The 15,214-nt window shown below is 38.9% G+C and overlaps 1 pseudogene across 1 annotated transcript; it reads left to right on the top strand.

Annotated features, from left to right (window-relative positions):
• The first annotated feature begins 83 nt into the window (after positions 1 to 83).
• On the top strand, positions 84 to 14,772 carry LOC309798112 (piwi-like protein 3; annotated as a pseudogene). Its single transcript has 12 exons — positions 84 to 254; positions 461 to 578; positions 1,294 to 1,408; positions 2,585 to 2,763; positions 3,205 to 3,277; positions 9,133 to 9,317; positions 9,443 to 9,546; positions 11,533 to 11,603; positions 11,963 to 12,116; positions 12,823 to 12,943; positions 13,802 to 13,955; positions 14,638 to 14,772. The product of its transcript is annotated as a piwi-like protein 3 (transcript).
• The last annotated feature ends 442 nt before the right edge of the window (positions 14,773 to 15,214 follow it).

The following is a 15,214-nucleotide window of genomic DNA, read 5'->3' as shown; positions in this document are numbered from 1 at the left end:
GGGAAACAATATCACCACACCTCTAGGCCTCCATTTGTGATCCGAAAATGCACTTTTGTACCTATTTATTTGATGTTACTAAGGTTTTGCTAATAGGCATGCCAGTGTTCGTTTTTCTGTTGAACAGCACTGTGGTACAGTGGTCACTACCTTAAATCAGCCACTTTTGATCACCAAGGGCAAATGGAAAATGAGCCGACAGGACACACTCCATCAACCTATAATGCTGGTTCCTGAGCTATGCCACCTGACAGGTACTGTGGATTTATACCATTTTCATAAAAGAGAGCCCTTCTTTAAAGTCACCAATATTACTTTACAGGATTTTCACAAGACTCCACATGACCCAGACTTGCTCTCTCTGATTTTCTTCTTCTTCCGGATACAACAGTTAAGTTTTCTCTAATAGAAATCTATTCTTGCTAGTTTGGAGTGTTATCTTTCGGATTTTTTTTTTAAGGCTTAACGGATGACCTGCATAAAGACTACAGAATGATGAGAGAGTTGTCCACCTATATGAGGATGGATCCAGGTAGAAGGCAGCATAAATTGCTAACATTCATGGATGCTTTAAGGGAGTAAGTGCGTGGCAATTCCCTGGCTGTCCAGTGGTTAGGACTCCATGCTTTCACTGCTGAGGGCCTGGGCTCAATCCCTGGTCAGGAAACTAAGATCCTGCAAGCTGCACAGGGTAAGTGCTACTTTTCTGTGTGTGTGAAGTGGAGACCTGTGTGGATCACTTGGCATCTCAGATTCTTCAATTAAAAAGTGACAATTGGGGCTTCCCTGGTGGCACAGTGGTTGAGAGTCCGCCTGCCGATGTGGGGGACACGGTTCGTGCCCCGGTCCAGAAAGATCCCACATGCCGGGGAGCGGCTGGGCCCGTGAGCCATGGCCACTGAGCCTGCACGTCCGGAGCCTGTGCTCTGCAACGGGAGAGGCCACAGCAGTGTGAGGCCCGCGTACCGCAAAAAAAAAAAAAAAAAAAAAAAGTGACGATTGGGAAGAAAGTGATATTTGGGGAGTGGGGAGGTGCAACTCTATTTTTTTCTGTCATTGCAGTGTCAGAGGAGGCCAAGAGGGGCTAAGAATGAAATAGATTCTAAGTGTCTGCACAAATGTGAGAACAAAGACAAGATTGAGTCTTAGGGAGTTTACCTGTAGCATCTTGACACAAAACACAAGCAATAAGGAACTTTAGATGAGAGGAACACTGACTTGTGTTTTGCAAATGGATAATTGCCTCTGCATATTTTCTTGGATTTGAGCATGTGGAAATATTTTTTCTTTCAGAAATAATACTGTGCAAAAGGAGCTTCGAGACTGGAATTTGGAACTTGAGACAGAGTTTTTATTCTTTTCTGGAAGAATTTTGCAAGATGTAAGAATTCATCAAGGAAGAAGAATTGTAAGACAGCTGCAGAATTGTCACGTCAAAGTTGGGTCAAATTAGTAACAACCCAAAGGGGAACTAACTCGGTCATGTCAATAACTATGACTGCTGTTTTCAGACTACCTGTCATTTCCATATGAGAGGACAAGCCATCATTTAATAAGAATACAGGTAACATGCTTGGCATATAGTAGTCTCTGTATTATATCTTTATTAGTATTGTGCACATTCTCTCATAGTAAAATGATCTTCCAAATGTATCCTTAAGAGTCAAATACCTAAAATCATAATAACCCATGGTATTCTAGTGTGACTAACCTATATCTTAAGGAAAAATAGCTGACATTAGACCAGATGTGAAAGACTACAATGTACATAGATTTCCTTGGACTGCCTTTTTTTTTTTTTTTTTTTTTGCGGTACGTGGGCCTCTCACCGCTGCGGCCTCTCCCGCTGTGGAGCACAGTCTCTGGACGCGCAGGGCCAGCAGACATGGCTCACGGGCCCAGCCACTCCACGGCACGCGGGATCCTCCCAGACTGGGGTGCGAACCCGTGCCCCCTGCATCAACAGGCGGACTCTCAACCACTGCACCACCAGGGAAGACCTGGACTGCCTTTTTAAGTCAGCGTTTAATTCCAACCCCAGGATTCTCATCTCAGTTGTTTGTGATTTCATAGATCCGTGAACTTTGAATATCTGTCACGTGCAATCTTATGTTACCTGTTCTTGTCCTTCAGCATTTTGAATGAGCATTATAATGACAGTAGAAAGCAAGTGGTTTGTTGATTTCTTAATTTTAATGGACCTTTACCTAGAATATAATGTGTTGGAGCTTTTCAGGATCAACTGACAAATGAGAATTTCATGTTTAGATTTCATGTAAAACTCTGTCCAAGTTCTTACTCTGTATCTTGTGGGGAGGGGTAACAAGGGAGGGATTTACTTTTTTTGCAAACATGTTTGAAAACATGTCAGCTTTTGTATTCATTAGTTATAATAAACTTATTTTTAAAGTACTTAAACAATCTTGTCATGGCTGAAGTTTAAAATGGTAATGTTCCAATGGGAGATAGCACAGATTTACAGTGGAAAGGATTGTAAATGGATAATTGCCTTTGCATATTAGATGATGTTGGTTTTCTTTTTTTTTAATGAAGTTTTATACCATGTCTTGGAATTCTCTTCCAGTTTGACAACCATAATGAAGATTGGTCAAGAAACACAAGGGTACCTGTACTTAGAGCAATGTCACTGGATCATTGGCTAATACTCTACACTAAGGGAAATTATGGAACAGCCCTTACCTTTCAGCAGAATCTACAGAAAATCACACCCAAAATGGGCATAATTGTCAGAAATGCAAAACTGTAAGTAGAGCAGAAATTATCTACAATTTCAAAATCGATTGCTGGCAATTTGAAAGTGGAAAAACTTCTTAAATTGTAGGAATCTGTCACGTTATCCAAACTCTGAAAGTGTGTAAGCAAAAAAGTAAAGTCTGCTCCAGCCCACACATATTAAATCAGGCTTTTGTGATCTATGGATTTCTGGCTATTGGGCTACATCTTGAAGACATGAGAATTAGCAACTTGATATGAGTGGACGGGGGAGGAGGGAATAGCAAAAACTACTTCCCAGTCTTGTTTCCAAAAATTGAACTTGTTTTTGTCTTAAAAACCTTCAACTGAAATACTTACCTTGGCAGTTTATCTTGCCTTGTTTTATATCATGTTTCATTGGCTGTATAAAATGTGACATGTTTCACTGTTCATTACTTTTGAAGTATAGATGAAATACTTATTTTCTAGGCTTGAAGCAGATGATACAGTCCATTCTTATATAAGCACCTTTGAAAAACATGCTTCACAAAAAACACAGATTGTAAGTGTCTATTTGATGTGTGCCCCGTCCTTAGTGAGCTGCATTTGTATGTATTTTAGAATTTGGATGTTGCCATTGGTTTCCTAAACCAGCCAGAAAATATAAATTTACCCCTATAATGTAGCTGAATACAGACTTTGGGGTTTAAGCTACTACTTAATATCACCATGTTATGCTCATTCTTTTAGGCTTGAGGACTTAGAATTATCTTTTAAGTCTCAGATTAAAAAACACCATACAAATATTAAGTAATATGGATTATGGTAGGCACACATTCATCATTTCTCTCTCCAGCTGTAACCTGCAAAGTCTATGATCTGTTCTCTTCCAGTAAGTGTTCTTTCTTTTGTCTGGTATTTTTCTTGGGATTTTTCCTTTCTCCCATCTGTTGTCACTACGTTGTATCTGAATTACTAAAGCAACATCTTTTTCCTTTCTTCCTTGGATTCTTTTCCCAAACTCATCTCCCATTCTTCCCTCATCATCCAGGATGCTCTTTATATTTATCTATCTATCTATCTATCTATCTATCTATCTACCTATCTATCTATCTTGGCAGTGCCAGGTCTTAGTTGCGGCATGTGGGCTTCTTAGTTGTGGCATGCAGGGCCTTTTAGTTGCAGCATGTGGACTCTTAGTTGTGGCATACGGGATCCAGTTCCCCAACCAGGGATCGAACCTGGGCCCCCTGCATTGGGAGCGTGGAGTCTTACCCACTGGACCACCAGGGAAGTCCCCAGGATGCTCTTAAAAGGGATCTTTGTTTCTTGATCCTGAAACCAGGATATTCTTCCTATTGTCTTTTCCATAGAGCCTAGACTTTTCTCTCCTTTCAGCTTCTACCAAGCAACCTTGTAGGCTACTCTGAAGGATACCTTCTGTGAGCCATTATTATACTCAAATGAAATGTCTTACTTTTGAAATCCTGTTCTTAAATCTGTGTCTTGCTTCCTGTTACTTTGATTGAATGCCATGCTTCATGCTTCTCTGGTGCTGTAGCCTTAAATGCTCAGCTAGGTCAAGGAAGCCTCTGGTGGGACTCAGCAAAGCATCACGTGTTAGAATGGAGTTCAAGAGGCCTTGGTGGTGGTTTGCATCCCAACTCATCACATGACTTTCTTTGTTCATTTAGCATCTGCCTAGAAAGTGAAAGACTGCCTTTCTAATTGTGGGAATTTCTCTTAAGAAAGTTTATCTGAAACTTGAATGGGAATTTGCCCCACTTTTACTAATTTATCCTAGTTTTGCTTTTTGGAACAATATCTTTTATTCAGGGCAGTCCCTTAAATATTTTAAGGTATCTTTTCAAATGGTGGGGAGAGCATGCCTACAATCTTATGCATTCCAAACAACTGGGAATGACCAATAAAATAGGAACTGGAAATTATGTGTAAAACATCTTCTGGCACAAATGTAAGTCTCCCTAGACCAGGAACAGAGGGGAATTCTCGTATATAAGCAGGGGTGAAGCCATGTGGCTCACAAATTTCAAACGCTGTGTGGCGCTGGGTGGGGGCCAGAACCAGGCTGTGTAAGGTAATCCACTGAATGTGATGGGAAGACATCAAGTCAAATATTTATATTATATCCCAAATTAAACATTAACTTCCCAAATATTAATATGAATTGGTGGTAACACTACCAAGAGTTCATAAGTACTCACATAGTTTGGGAATAGTAAAGAATTTAATTCCTATAAACGTGTGAGCTGGTGGAGTAAGGCAGAAATAGAGGAAATAAAAGCATAGGTAAACTATAGACAATTTTAAAACCAGGAAGGAAAAGCAATCTAGTACTGTATTAATAATTTAAGGCTAAAAGAATAAAAATAGCCCTCTTACACATAACATTAATAACCTATTCCTCAAAATCAGATATTGGCAGTAAAAATGGCAACTGTGAACATAGTCCCTGTTATTTTAAATAGAGAATCTTTTACAAATTTTCTGTTTAAAAATGAGTACACACCAATCCAATCTAAAACCTCCACTATCTATTTTCCTGAATATTTTAAAACTTTTTTCTTTTCACTTTATATTTTCAGACTTACAGGAAGAGTTGCAAAGACAGTACAAATCTCTCTATAACCATCATCCAGATTTCCCAACCAGTAAATTTTAGCACATTCCTATAATCATTCTCTCCCTCTCTATATCTACCTACATATAATCATTCTTTCCTTCTCACTATATATACATATATATGTATATATATATACACGTGTCATTATTCATAGTAGTTACATGTGTATATATATGTTTTTTCCTGAGCCATTTATCTGATCTATACCCCTAATCCAAATTCTTCCAATCATTCCTTTTTACAGCAAAATAAATTCTTTGGTCCATCAAGGGTCACCTGAGGCATCTAACCAACAGGCTTTTTCAGTCTTCTTTTAATCTGGGAAGTATCTTCAATCTGTCTTTGGGTTTTATGGCCTTGACATTTTAGAAGTGTACTGGCCAGTTATTTTATGGAACAATCCTCAATATAGGTTTGCCCATTTCCTTATGACTAGATTCAGGTAATGCATTCTTGCAGAATATCACAGAAGTATTCTATGGTTTACTAAATCCATCATATTTGGAAGACCATGATGTTGATTTAACTGGTCTTTTTTTTTTTCTTTTCATGGTTTAAGTCATCAGCTCTCCATGTAATAATTTTTTATCATTATTAGAGTTTAGTTGATGTACAGTGTTGTGTTAGTTTCTGCTGTATTAACTGGTCATTGTAATTTTGCTCATTTGATTAAGTTGAGGTCTGGTAGGTTTCACCATTATAAAGTTACTGTTTTATCCCTTTGTAATTGATTAAAGTTATTATGGTGCGACACTTTGAGACTATGCAAATGTTCTGTTTCTCATTGAAGTTTCACTCATTAATTTTAGCATCCATTGAGGATTCTTGTCTGAAACAGTTGTTAGTTAACATAGTCTCACCAAATAGTGATGTCTATGTTTCCAATATCCCTTCTATATTTATTAGTTGATATTTTATTATAAGGAAGAGCTCTTCATTCTTACTTATGTAAACACAGACTCATGGATTCTTATTTAATGGATCATAATCTTTTAATCTCATTGGATGCTCACTTTGTCCCCTTCACACTCACTATCCTACGAAAGAAACTACTTCCCTGACTTCTTATCACCATAGCTTAATGTTGTCTGTTCTTGAACTTTACCTAAAGAGCCATGTGGCTTCAGTCTTGTGTTGGTTTTTCTTTGGCTCAGCATTGAGGTTTATCTTTGTTGGGTGTAGCTGTAGTTTTTTGTTCTCTTGCTCTAGATAGTAACCCATTGTTTTTAACTTAATGCATCCTATTGTCAAACATTTGGGATATTTGTAGTTTTGCTATTACTACAAATAATCATGACTACTATCATGACTACTTTTGTACTTGTCTTTAGTGCTCATATGTATGCATTTCTGCTGGGATGTACCTGGGAGAAGAATGTTCCTTGTCACTAGATGCTGCTAATCAGATTTCTAAATGGTTATACCAAGGTGGTACACACCCACCATCAGCTGGAACATTCTCATAGCTTCATGTCTTTAAAGCATAGTATTATAAATCGAATCTGTTTAGAGTGGTAGGCTCAAGATTTAACACGAGTACCCTTTCCTTGGCAGGACCTGGTCTTTGATTTCTGTCCTTCTCCCTCTTTGAGGAGAGGCTGTTAGTCTTTTCAGAGCCTCCCAACCTCTCAGCCATGTTTACTGGGATGGGCAGATACCTCAGGAGAGAATGCAGCCTCAGTTGCTGGGATCACCTCTCTGGGTCCCTACTTCTCTCCTATCTTAATCCTATCATTCTTTATTGCCTTGTTAAACTGGCTGAGCCTGAAACAGGCATGTTTCTATATCTTCATCAGCTTGAATAGCTCTTAAGAGGAGACAGGTCCATGCTATTCCAGAAGCTGAAATTTTAGGAGACAATATTAGCTGACCACTCTCAGGAAACTCAGATCAGCAGATTTAAAAAAAAAACAGAATCTAGAAGATTTTAAACTTGTACCTAAAAGCTTGACCTATTAACCTACTCACATATATATATATATATATATATATATATATATATATATATATATATATATATATATATATATAGAGAGAGAGAGAGAGAGAGAGAGAGAGAGAGGAAGGAGAGACAGGGAGATGTGTGCGTGCACGTGGGCATGCATGTGTGTGTGTGTGTGTGTATAAAATATGGACTCAAAAGATTAGGTGCTCTTTAAAAGTGCATCTATAAGTTCATTTTGTCTTTGTCTTCAACTGATCACACTGGGCTTGGAGAAACCTAGCCAAATAATGTAGGACCAGGATCCTATCGACCACATACACTGACCACAGTACATTACAATTAGAAATCATTAAACCACGTACACCTGAAGAAACCATTATTTTTTTAAGTAACAGTGATATTAGAGAGAATAATGGAAATTTATTAAACTCTTACAACCGAGGGACTATATAAATAAGTACTAGGCATCAAAACGTGGGTGACACAGCAAACTAGAAATGAGACCAACAGCCCTTGACGAATACACTGGGAATGAAGTCTGGATTTTAATGCACCAAGAACCAAGTCAACCAAAGTAAAATAGAATGAATGAAATCAACAGTAAAAAGAGAAACTAAATAGAAAACAATCTGCAAATAAATCTAAAGCTTTGGAAAAGTTAAAATTAGATACTGTCAAGAATAAAGAAAAAGAGTAAGTCTCAACAACACTAGGAATAAATAGAGTTCATTATTAGAGATTTGCTGGTGGTTAAGGAAATATTAGGAGAACACCATGGGCTAGAGTGGGCCACTAAGTTCGAAATAGGTTGTTTATATTTTTCAAAAAAACTGGTTAGTGTGGTGAATTATAGTGTGGTGAATATTTCTTAGTCCATGCAGGTAATGCATTTAATAAAATCTCATACTTCTTCATGTGAAAAGAAAAACTCACTTAATCTACAATGAGAAAAGAATTATCCTAATCTGATAAAGAACGTCTGCCAAAAACTTCTATAAGCATCATTATGTTCAAAAGAATATACTGATGATTTTTCCCATTAGTCAGAAACAAGGCAAGCAGTAGCCTCTCTTCCTAACTGCTCAGTGTCCAAAGAAAAACTCACTTAATCTACAATGAGAAAAGAATTATCCTAATCTGATAAAGAACGTCTGCCAAAAACTTCTATAAGCATCATTATGTTCAAAAGAATATACTGATGATTTTTCCCATTAGTCAGAAACAAGGCAAGCAGTAGCCTCTCTTCCTAACTGCTCAGTGTCCTACTGAAGGTCCTGGCGAGGGTTTGGAAACTTGCTCTGCTGCTTGTAAATCAGGCAGTTTCCATAACAGCCCCCAAGCTTGTTTGCTGGTGGGGGCAGATAATAGTATTTATCTCAGTCGATTGGTGAGAGAATTAAGTGAATCAAGTAGAATGCTTGGGAAGTGCCCACACAGAGCCATCATCCCATCGACGGTGACTGTCCTGAGGACGGTATAGATCAGTCTGTGTTTTTAACCCACCCATATTGACTTCATGATAAACTTCTGGAAATGGAATGACTCCTGGGAATGGAATGACTAGGATGAAAGGGTTTTGCAAGTTTAAAGGATCGATGCATATTGCCAAATGCCTGTCTCGCAGCCTGTCTCTTCCATACACTCACACTCACACTTGTTGAATGCAGTGTGATTCTAGACCCTTCACCCTCATGGATTCAGATATCTATTTAATAAATAGTCTCTACTTTGTCAGTGCTCCACCTATATAGCTTCCTCGACACGCATCCATTTCTCACATCACTGTGTTCTTGCATTTTGGGGAATGTCATGTTTGCTTTCTTTCAAGGTCCTTTTCTTGCTGCCCACTGAAAATAAAGAAATTTATGAAGGCATAAAAAGATATCTGTGTGTCAGTTACCCGATTCCAAGCCAGTGTGTGTTGAAACGGACCTTAGAGAGACCATCACTACAAAGATTGCCCTACAGATGAACTGCAAGCTAGGAGGTGCCCTCTGGAAGGTGGATATAGAAGTACGTGGGGATTTTGTTGCCTTCTCTTGCTTTCATCTGTCTTTGGTAGAATTTGTTAAGGTCCTATTTAATTGGAAATTTGCTTTGTGTTCTAACTCAAGCTGCTACCTGGTTTAAAATTTAAGTTGCAGAATGCAATGTTCATCATTATCGATTGTTTCCATGGTATTGTACATCGACGGAAGTCAGTCGCAGGATTTGTGGCAAGCATCGATCCAGACTTGATGCGGTGGGTAAGCTTTGGCAGACAGTGTTTAGTGGGGAGCTATCTGGAGGCCAGATAGGAGAGGCGGACCTAACACACATTGTTGGCAAGCTCCATGGGCAAGTTGTTCTTAGAGATGTGCTCTCCTGATCTTCTGGCAAAGTCAGGCTCCCAGAACATTCTGTATGGAAGCCTCTGATCATTCTCTATTGCTGCCTAACAACTATGACAAAATATGGCAGCTTAAGACGACACTCACATGACCATGGACAGTCCTGTGGGTCAGATGTTGGGCACTGCGTGGCTCTCAGGGCCTTACAAGGCCAAGATTTTGTTTTTTGGCTGCACTGCGCAGCATGCGGGATCTTAGTTCCCTGACCAGGGATTGAACCCATGCCCCCTGAGGAGGAAGTGCAGATTCTTAAACACTGGACAACCAGGGAAGTCCCAAGGCTAAGTTAAAAGTGTCACAGAAGCCACATTCTCACCTGGAGGCTTGGGATCCTCTTCCCAGCATACGCCGATGTGGCAGAGCCAATTTTCTTGTGATTGTGGGACAGAGGACCCCACTTCCTTGCTGGCTGTCACCTACAGCTAGTCTCAGCTTCTAGAGTTCCATCCACATTCCTTCTGATGTGCTCCTTGCCTCCCCTCCAACTTCCAACCCGCCAATTCACACTGTGCTCTTGTTCTCTTTTGAATCTCTCCATCTTCCTCTTCTGTCATCAGCCAAAGAAAACTTGCTGATTTTAAAGGAGCTCATGAGGTCGGATATCATCCATCTGGAGACTCTCCTTATCCTAAAGTCAACTGTGCCATATAACATCATCACAGGGGCTAGATCTCAGTATGTTCACAAGTTCCAAGGATGAGGACAGGTAGAATTCTGCCAACCGCAGGATTTGATCAGTGAGCCTCTGCATAGGGACACATGAGGAAGCACTTAGGATATACGTGGGTGAAGACACCTATGGGAACATACCTAGTGGCCTGTAGGTATCATAAGATCTTGTCTTCATACATTTGTATATAATGTACCTGAATAAGGAGATGTGCTTCTATAGCCTATGATTCTCCTTTTCTCCAGGGACCTTCTTTTTTCTGTGCTTAGAGTAGAAAATAAAACCCATAGTGCAGATGGGTTTGCATATTCTTCTCTTGTGCATTATGGTATGTGGGACAGTCACAAACCACCACTATGTTCAATGTTGTTTGTGGCCCACCAAGTATAATTCCACAGTATCCTTTAAGGATCTTTTTTTTCCAGTCATACTCTAAATACAGTAACATGGATTTACTCTGCCTTTTTTAGTAGAAAATGTTGTGATAATAGGTAAAAAGTTAAGCTTACATTCATGCAATAGATATTTTTGAGCACTTGCTATGTGTAAATACTGAGAATGCAGCAGTGAAAATGTAAAGCCAAAATACCTGATCCCATCCATCGGAGTACAGATTCAGATGAAGAGGCAAACATACATCATACCCTATCAGGTCATCCTAATACTCTGAAGTAAACAAAAACGCAATAAGGGGATAGAAACTCTAGACAAACAGGTGATTTTACTTGATACATTGAGCAGTGGTCACAATAGCTATTACTGTTTTGAAGCAAACTGCTCCCTCCAAAGCAGATTCATATGGATGAACCATTGTTTAAGACATTGAACTAGAAGTAGGAGTCTCCAGAAAAACACTGGGTTTGCACTTTGTGGAATTCCCCAGGAGCTGAAACAATATGAGTCATATGTATTCAAAGCATGTATAATTTGTAGTTAATGTTAACAAATGTTTCCATTCTTACTCTTTGTGTGCATGCAAAATGTTACAAAATGCCTAAGATATGTGAAGAGACCAATACTTGGATCTCTACAGCAGGATGAAGAATGGATCTTTAATTGGGTCCTCAACCACTGATAGTGAATTTTTTTTGGTCATGGATTAATTTCATCATTTTGATTCTGAATTAATCTTGTTTTCCAAACTAATGGCTTATTTTTCTCCATACAGGTGGTTCTCTCAATGCATCATCCAGCAATCGGGGCAGGAGCTTGTCAATGGGCTGACGACCTGTTTGCATAGTCAGTGCCTGGTGGAAGCTGGAGGGCTTGAGTCTATACTGGTGGAGATACTGCCCCCCCACCTGGGACATCTGGCAATGAGTGAAAACATTTTTCATTGTCACAATGGGGATAGAGTGCTAGGGATGCTGTTAAATGTCTTACCATGCATGGGACAGCAACACTCCCTGTCCCTGACCACCACAAAGAATTATCTGGCTCAAAATTTTCATACTGTTGTTAAGTATGGACTAGACTGAAGATTTAAGCAGTGTCCTGAAAGCTACCATGTTGACAAATGAACATAGAAGTTGTCAAAAACAGTGGCCACTTTGTTCCAAGTTATGGTTTATTTATATGTGTTTCTGACTTCCTTTCAGCTGCCTTGAAGCTCTGGTATGAACAAAATTCATCTCTGCCACATTCTACCATTGTGCATCGAGTTGGAGTGGGAGATGGACAGTTTCAAGCACTGATTGACCAAGAACTAAAACAGATGGAGTCCTACTTAGAAAATGCTTACAGAGGACACAAGTGGGTATATTACTCATTAAGTGCAGATTTTGTAAGCTTTACATTTTAGTTTCCGGGGGCAGGGGGAAATATCTACAACAGTTGTGATGTGTGAATTGGAAAGCTGGATACAGAGGGCTTCAGTGGATGGGTGGGGAGAAAAAAACAGACCCTTCCCACTTTGTGTTCCATGCCCATGTCAGAGGAGAAAGCAGAACTGAAGCCTTGCAGTAGCAGGTTGTTTCCCCATATGGAACCGCATGATTCTTCTCTTTTTCTAATCTCCTTCCAAACCTTGATGGAGGAGGGCTTGCTAACCTCAGATATTCCTAAAAATCCATGAACATAGCCTGTCAATGGTTTGTACTATGCAGCTCCTTTATCCTGGAGTTCTGTACGTCCCAGGACTGGGGATTCCTCTCAGTTCCCTTCTCTGGCTTCACCTGTTTGTCAGTGAAGCCTGGCGCCCAGCACAGACAGTACTAGTAATCCTGACTTTGGGAGGAAGGGACCCTTCCCCTAGGATCTGAATGGCTATGAATAGAAACCTCCTCCTTTACTTCCTGAATCAGGCTCTTGGAGCTAAGACAGTAAAATTGGGGTGTGTGGAGAGATACCATCTGCAGACTCCTTTTAATGGCTCCTATGTGTGGGCTGTTTTCGACACTCTGAATGCTTCTGAGATAATGCAAAGCAAACAGAGTGACATTGATCTTAATCTTTTAAGTGTCAGACTAACTTTCATCGTGGTGAAGAAACAAACATCAGATTTTTTATTGAAAAGGATGAAGACTTGACAATCCATCTCCAGGAACAGTTATTGATTTAGAGGTGACTAGGATGGAATGGTAAGCCATCTTTCTTTATTTTAAAGATTCCTTTTTATTTAAATAGTAACAGAGTTTTTTAAGGTTTGCATGATTTGGACGAGAAAGGAAGAATTGACCTAAAGAAGGTTAAAAATGATAGGTATATTAGATGATAATTTTTTCTGTCTTCAATCATTTTGTTTTTCAGAGAATTTTAAAAACAGACAAATATTTATTGATCGTTCTATGATTCAGTTGTTAGGAAGAAGGCTAGAACTTCTGGTTAACTTTAGACTTCTAAGTGAATTATGCAAATAAGAAAGTTATGCAAAACCACAGCAAGAAATAAAACAGGACATTCATACCAACTGATAGGGAGAAATGAATTAAATTTGAAGGCAGAAACATTGATTTTTCTAGTAGAAGGCATGAAAGGATTGAAGAAAACAAAGCAAATGAAAAGTACAATTAACATAAAGTATAACATAAAATGACATAAACATTCAATATTTACAATAAATTGGTTAACCTTACCACTTATATAACTTAGTTTGAATATATTCTGGTGATTTGCAGAGATGGATATTCCGATCTTTCCCTAAATCTCTGAATCACATTACCTATGACCATGTCTAACATGATAATTTGATGTTTGCTGCCTCTAGGCATCAGTGCATATGCTTGTGAGTTTAAATCCCATGAGTGTTATTGTCAATGATTTCACTGTCCTTTGTGGATTTGCTTTAGCAAATCATTGCTCAAAATTTAGCCAGGCTTCTAAATATAAAGGAAACTCTGTATCATAGATTTCTGTAAATTGTTACTTCAAAGACTAGGTTTGCTACATTGTTTTTCTTCTAAAATAAGCTTGATACCAATTATGTTCTATAATTCTAGGTATGACTTTTTTATTGTGAGTCAGTCTGTGAAAGAAGGCACTGGCACTGGCACTCCCACTCATTATAATGTCATCCATGACATGCTTTACTTGAGCCCAGATTCAGTACAGAGTCTAACTTACATACTATGCCACATGTATTACACTTTTTTAGTAAGTATTCTTTTTCTTTAATTTGGTAATGTGCATCTGTTAATCCTATACTCCTAATTTATTGCTCCCCCCTGCACTTTCTTCTTTGGTAACCATAGGTTTGTTTTCTGTCGCTGTGAGTCTGTTTCTGCTTTGTAAATAAAAATAAGTTCATTTGTATGCTATTTTTTGGGTTCTACATGTAAGTGATATCAAATAATATTTGTCTCTGATTTACTTCACTTAGTACGATAATATCTAGGTCCATCCATGTTACTGCAAATGGCATTATTTCATTCTTTATGAATGAGTATTATTCTATTGTATACACCTACCATATCTTTGTCCATTCATCTGCTGATGGACATTTAGGTTGCTTTTGTGTCTTGGCTATTGTAAATAGTGCTGCTATGAACATTGGGGTACATGCATATTTTTGAATTAGAGCTTTCATCTTTTCTGGATATACGCCCAGGAGTGGGACTGCTGGGTCATATGGTAGCTCTGTTTTTAGTTTTAAGGAGGCTCCGTACTGTTCTCCATAATGGCTATGGTATTTTTTGATACTGATTTTCCTTCAGATCTGTGAAACTGTTCAAAATTGAATCTACTTTTTGAACCTTGGATATCCATAAAAATTTAAACTTAGGGAAAGTAGATATAAAGGTAAAAAAAAATTTTTTAGTTGATCTTTCTCCTAAAGGGTATCATCCGAGTTCCTGCTCCTTGCCATTATGCCCATAAGCTGGCTTACCTGGTGGGCCAGAGTCTTCACCAAGAACCACATGGATCTCTGTCAAAAGTCTCTTTTACCTTTAACATAGAGAAGAAAGCATGATGGGATGTTGAAAACCACAATTTGTAAATTTATTTTCTCATTCTGCATCTGTACATCTGAAATTTTTTTCCTAGATGCACGATCAGAGTTTAAAACCATTCTTGACTGGACATGGATGAGACTCCAAGTGTGTTATGCTATTTTCAATACTACCACTAACTTAACATGAGGCTTCTCTTCTCCAGGCGGGAGAACTGACAGTGAGAGTTTTGTTTTACAATTTACCTCTCAAATGTGTTACAAGGACTGAATGTGTTACATGCCTGAATATTCTGTACTCCAAGCAATGCTGCTCTAATTGTAAAGGTTGGGGGACTTCCCTGGTGGTGCAGTGGTTAAGAATCTGCCTGCCAATGCAGGGGACACGGGTTCGAGCCCTGGTCCAGGAAGATCCCACGTGCCGTGGCACAACTAAGCCCATGTGCCACAACTACTGAGCCCA

This window comes from Mesoplodon mirus, assembly GCF_964341445.2.
Source record: "Mesoplodon mirus genome assembly, contig: HAP1_SCAFFOLD_1687, whole genome shotgun sequence".
Classification (NCBI taxonomy): Eukaryota; Metazoa; Chordata; class Mammalia; order Artiodactyla; family Ziphiidae; genus Mesoplodon; species Mesoplodon mirus.
This window is presented reverse-complemented; position numbering and strand designations above follow the sequence as displayed.